Here is a 6,240-nt window from a genome sequence, read left to right on the forward strand (position 1 = left end):
AGCCAATCAAATAAAACAAATAATTATATATATATATATATATATTTTTGAGATGAAGCCTTGCTCTGTTGCCCAGGCTGGAGTGCATTGGCACCATCTGGGCTCACTGCAACCTCCATCTCCCAGGTTTAAGCGATTCTCCTGCCTCAGCCTCCAGAGTAGCTGGGATTACAGGTGCCCGCCACCATGCCCGGCTAATTTTTGCATTTTTAGTAGAGATGAGGTTTCACCATGTTGGCCAGGCTGGTCTGGAAGTCCTGACCTCAGGTCATCCACCTGCCTCAGCCTTACAAAGTGTGGGATTACGGGCATGAGCGACCATCCCCAGCCAAAAGACAAATACTATATAATTCTTATTTGAGGTACTTAGAGTAGTAAAAATCTTAGAAATACAAAGTAGAATGGTGGTTGTCAGGAGCTGAGGGTAGGGGGGAATGGGGACTTGTTCAATGAGCACAGAATTTCAGATTCATAAGGTGAAAAAGTTGTGGAAGTCCATTGTATAGCAATGTGAGCAGACCTAACACTACTGAACTGTACACTTAAAAATAAGTCAGATGGTAAATTTTAGTTTTTAGTTTTAAATTTTAAATTTTAGTGTGTGTCTGTGTGTGTGTTTCCTACCACAATTAAATTTTTAAATAGTAACTATATGGTTGTGTTTCACCAAGACTTGTCAGAACAACTTCATGTGCAAATGGTGCAGAAAGACACTAGAGGCAGAGAACTGAGTATCATGGTTCTCATACCCATGCCTGAGATTCACAGACACTACCATTTGTAGCAGATGCAGACAGAGTGATTATAAAGGGTGTGTGTTCACATGTGTGTGTACACTTCCCAAGAATAGTCAATCCACATTTGGACATATGCATAAATATAAATAACACAAATTTCAAAAGTACATATGCTTCATATTAATACAATTTTAAATCCAAGACTACTCACATAACTGCAATTTTTTTTTCTCCCCTGGCAACAGGAATTCTTAAGACAGAGTATTCATCCTGTTATCCCAGAAGAATCTTCAAATAGTCTATTTTCTAGGTCTGTAATCTAGACCATTCCTGAATAAGAAGCAAAGCAAAAGGAAAGCCCATTCTGATTGATGTCAGTTAACAAGCCTGAAGGGAACAATGTCTTTCCTTTCAGAAGAAAACAGGATACAAGGAAAGCATTGGCTGAAGGGAATACAAACACACAGGGTAAAAATGAATTGGGCTTTTTACTTTTTTTTAATTAAGCTTCTTTAGGGAGATTAACTGCTTATCAATTTGCTAAGTTTGAATAGTTGCTGAAATATTAATTCTATATCAGATTTTGAAAAGAAACCTGCAAAACCATCTATTAAGTTAAACTTTGAAGCCATTCTGTCATTAACATAACTGTATAGATACTAATATAAACAATACTCAAATGCTTTTGGAACTCAGAAATCACTGAAACTAATGCATATTATTTTAATAAGCCCTTAAAGAAAAAATTGAATCACAGCATCAGCCAAACTCTTTCAGGACCACCAAGGAGAGGCTTAGTTTCAAGACTGAAGAAAAGAGGACAAACTAAGTATGCCCTGCACTAGCCTTTAAAGTTGAGTTACAAAACTCATTGCTAATATCCCCAAAGAGTCCTGCAAACACCAAGGCAACTGCACCTGGCATGAGCACAGCTGTGGGGAACACTTCCCTTTAACTTCTTTTGTTTTTTTTCCACCAGCTCCTCTTTGGACATCCGGAGCTGCAAGATGTGTATCTGTGCTGCTTCTAATGCAATCTTACCCATAACCAGGGACTTTATATCCCAGCTGTATTTCTTGCCATAGTGATCACATATTTCTTGAAACAACACTTAGTACAGCCATTCAGTATCTGCAGAAAAATAAGGACACAAAGATAGAGATTTTTAGAGCGCATATAAGTGAGTTTGTATCAAGTCAGCAAAAACATACACTGTGTAGGTAGCATCCCATGAACAAAGGTTTTCATGGAGACCTAAGTGAACAGGAGAAAGGTTTGCAGGTCATTCTCACTAAATTATACCATGGGCAGCCTCCTCTCAAGGCTGCTGGAGTTATGTCTGGAGTTGTGATCTGGAAATGTGGAACTCAGGAGAGAAATGAAATCTGTATTACTGTGTTTTCTGTTTAAATGTATGTATTTAATCTAAATATATCCTTGGAATGGTCAATTCCATCCGATAGCACAAGGCATCATTATTTGGTTTTCCGAACAACATGGAAACCAGCATCAACTGACAAAGTCCAGTGCATGGCCCACTCGTATTAAGGACATTTCCACTGCCCAGTGGGATGAATCCCCACCACGCCTGGCCAGATTGCTTCTGTGAAGCTCCCAGGTGACAGCACAATATTTAGGATGGTGAAAGCTGACCTGAGAATTAACTCCCAGCTCGGCACTTACTTGGAGCACAGCCTCATAAACACAGTAGACCTGCAGGTGGCTCCTTCCCTCATGTTTACACAAGGTGGAGAGGAATACTGCTAATAATAATACCAGTACCACTAATATAGGCTACATTACACTATATACAATATAATAACTAGTACTAGGTCACACCCATTTCTATTCATGTGTTCTCTGTATGTGTATTTAATATATACATAGTATCAATTGCACTCATACTACCAATAAGAATACCACTGAGGATGCTACTACAGCGAAATAATCCTACTTTACAGAATGAATACTTTAGGGCACATAAGTAACATTCTAGTGCCAGCCTCCTAGAGCACACTTGTTACACACTAGCTGTCTTCCCTCCTCTTACTGTCTCCAGTGTGGGCCTAGAAGGATTACTTTACTGAAGAGCCAACTAACTGACCTGCTAGGAGGCATTATGCCAAAAAAAAAAAGAAATATTTCAACACAGAGGAATGTCTACCAAGTGGAATTTCAAAACCAAGTAAGCTCCATGGAGCTGAGTGTTGCCTGGTGACAATCCCCCCAAGGCCCCAGTGAATGTAGAAGGCTGTCCCCAGGCCTGGGCAGAGCCCTTGTCTTCCACTGTGTGGTGGCACAGAGGCAGTCCTTGAACCTGAGAGGCTGGGAATAGCCCTGTTCACACCTGATTTAAAAAGAAGACACACGGATGCATCTGACAAAAATCTGGATTCAAATTCAGTTAGATGACTGGCCACCTGTTCTAGATTTAGCAGTGACACCTTTCCACAGGGCATGGAGCAGCATAAGCAGGATGTAGTCTATCCTGAATCTGTACAGCTGGACCCAACAAGACCTGAAAAGAGCAAGTGATCTCAATGGCCTTTAACTGTTCCACAATGACATAAACAAATACAATAATCATCCCTAAATACTACTTTTTCTCCATGTAAGATAGTATCTGGGAGACACAGGACACACTGATGGAGGTAATGTGTACACATAGAGAAGGCTGTGTGTATCCAAGAGGCATGTAAGTCTTCATACTCCTGTGTATGTTCACATGCTTACCTGCACATAGGCATGCATGCTTGTCTGTAATTGCCTTGATGCATTTTGAAAGTTGGCAGGGTATGAATAGCTATTAACAGAGTTACAGGCTAGGTGTGGTGGCTCATGTCTATAATGACAGCACTTTCATAGGCTGAGGCATGTGGATTGCCTGAGCTCAGTAGTATAAGACCAGCCTGGGCAACATGGAAAACCCTGTCTGTATGAAAAATACAAAAACACTAGCTGGACTGCTGGCACATGTTGGTAATCTCAGCTACTTAAGAGGCTGAGGCAGGAGAATCACTTGAACCCAGGAGGTTGCAGTGAGCCGAGATCATGCCACTGCACTTCAGCGTAGTTGACAGAGTGAGATTCTGTCAGAAGAAAAAAACAAGAGTTACGGCAGGTTTTAATTCCAAAATATCTGCTACTCTCAGAAACGCATGCAGAGGGCTACCTGCACCACAGGGTGGGATTCACTGTCACACATGGAGGAGGCCAGGAAGGTATCTTGTGAGCCTTCCCACAATGGTAGGGCTACCTGTGCTTTGTCTCCTGCATCTTTCTCACAGAAAGTGATGGCCATCTGTGTAGACACATGGCCTGGGCAGGCAACGATATCCACCACCTATTTGCAAAATTCCTGAATGTACCAAGGGCAGAGTGATGCTGTCTCAAGAAAAGACATTTTCTGTGTGGCCCTGTACCCTGTCCCTTCAGCAGCATCCAAATTGTATCTCTTGGCAGCACCTGCAGTATCGTCTAGGGCTCTTGCCACCTTGTACTCAGAGGTCTGGGCTCATTGATTCCTTTAGCTGTCACGGTGTGGACTTTGCCTCTAGGTATGCTTCGTCCTTGTCCCAGGGCTCACCGCACTTGCCTAGTGAACTAGCTCTTCTTCCTTGGGATGGGGCTGAGGCTGGGCCCAGTCTGCCTGTGGACAGGGTGAGGCTGGTTGCTGTGGATGGGTCTATTCCTTGGGCTTTTTCGTGTCCCCTGCCCTGCACTCCCCAACCTCCTTCCTCCTCCTGAGCACTGACCCCTTTTGTGGCCCCCTTTCCTGGGCTCTCTGCCTCCTCATGGATACCCTGGCTTTGACTGCTACCAGCAACAAGAAAAGCCCTCCTCTATTCTTTCTCTGCTTTTCTTGGCAAAGCCACCCATAGCTGCATGTCAGGTGCCACTTCATTGTCAGCACTGTAATATTTTTCTCCTTGCTTTTCTACCACAAGCTGTATTTTACGTTTGTAGATATAGGAGCCACGGCCTGTGGCTTAGGCTGGCCTCAAACTTATGGGCTCAAGTGATCCTCCAAAACACGTCTCCCAGTGTTGAGATTAGGGCGTGAGCCACCATGCCTGGCCTTGAGCTGTAGTTTATTAAGATTACTGTAAAACACCACAAACCTCAGAATCTCCACCATTCTGGATATTGAAGATTGTGAAGGCCTGATCCCTGAATGGATGAGTCAAAGTCTTTTTTTTTTTTTTTTTTTTGAGGTGGAGTCTCACTGTGTCGCCCAGGCTGGAGTGCCATGGTGCAATCTCAGCTCACTGCAAGCTCTGCCTCCCGAGTTCACGCCATTCTTCTGCCTCAGCCTTCCGAGTAGCTGGGACTACAGGTGCCCGCCACCACACCCGGCTAATTTCTTTGTATTTTAGTAGAGACGGGGTTTCACTGTGTTTGCCAGGATGGTCTTGATCTCCTGACCTTGTGATCCGCCCGCCTCAGCCTCCCAAAATGCTGGGATTACAGGCATGAGCCACCATGCCCGTCCGGGTCAAAGTCTTTTAGTGGAATACAAAAGACTGGACTATCAGAAAATTTCCTCGGCTAGTTTGTAGAAGTTGAAGTTTGAGTAACAATTTGAGTAACTCAAGGCTTCCTGGATCCCATCCTGCTCTCGGTCTCCCTAAAGAAGCTGCAGAACAGAAGGAAGGGCTGGCCCACCCTCCTCCTCAACAGCAGAGTGATGAAAAGCCCCCTCTAAGGGAGGTTACCCAGGCATGAGCGCTACTTTTATTTTCTTCTTCTCTGTGGTGGAGAGAAAGAGCAAGGCTCTCAGGGCAACAAGACAGATGGACTGGCAGTGAGGCAGTACATTCTACTTTCTTGAGTGTTTGTTCTAGTAGTTGAGAGAGGAAGACTGACAAAAGGAAACTGCAGGCATCGAACAAGTGAGACACCACTGTTGGGTTTTAAAAGCCAAGTGAAGGAACAGAGGCCAGGCAGGATGATGGAGGTGCTCTGTGGAACTGCGACTAAGGCCAGTGTGTGAGCAGGAAGAAAGGAGTGTGGACAAGGGTAGATAAACAGCTGTATCCTCTAAAAATGTTTCAACAGTGTTTATTTAAAGCTTAAAATGTCATGGAGTTTTAATTTAAAAGATACAGAACTGTGGGATTATAAATCTGTAGGGGATGGTGCAGACAGACACTTTTCCTCACCATTTAGATAAAATCATCCTAAATCCATGGAATAAGCAAGGATCTAAACAAGTAATTAAACTCCTCAGATCAAATGATGACTACAGCTTTTGATGATGGCACACTTAAAGGACAGCGCTCTGAAAGGAAAAATGCTGAAATATAAAAGAGCATAAAGCAATTGCACCAGCCATCAGATGCATATTCTTCCTTGCTTACTAACAAGCTAGCAGCTTTATCATTGCTTCAGTGTCCTTTTTACCAGGAAAGGTCATATTGTTTTTAACATGCTAGGGCCACATACACTACTACCTTCCTTAGGTGAGTTAGAAAATACACCTTGTTACAATGAACTCAAACAA

This window comes from Hylobates moloch, unplaced genomic scaffold (genome assembly GCF_009828535.3).
Source record: "Hylobates moloch isolate HMO894 unplaced genomic scaffold, HMol_V3 SCAFFOLD_25, whole genome shotgun sequence".
Classification (NCBI taxonomy): domain Eukaryota; kingdom Metazoa; phylum Chordata; class Mammalia; order Primates; family Hylobatidae; genus Hylobates; species Hylobates moloch.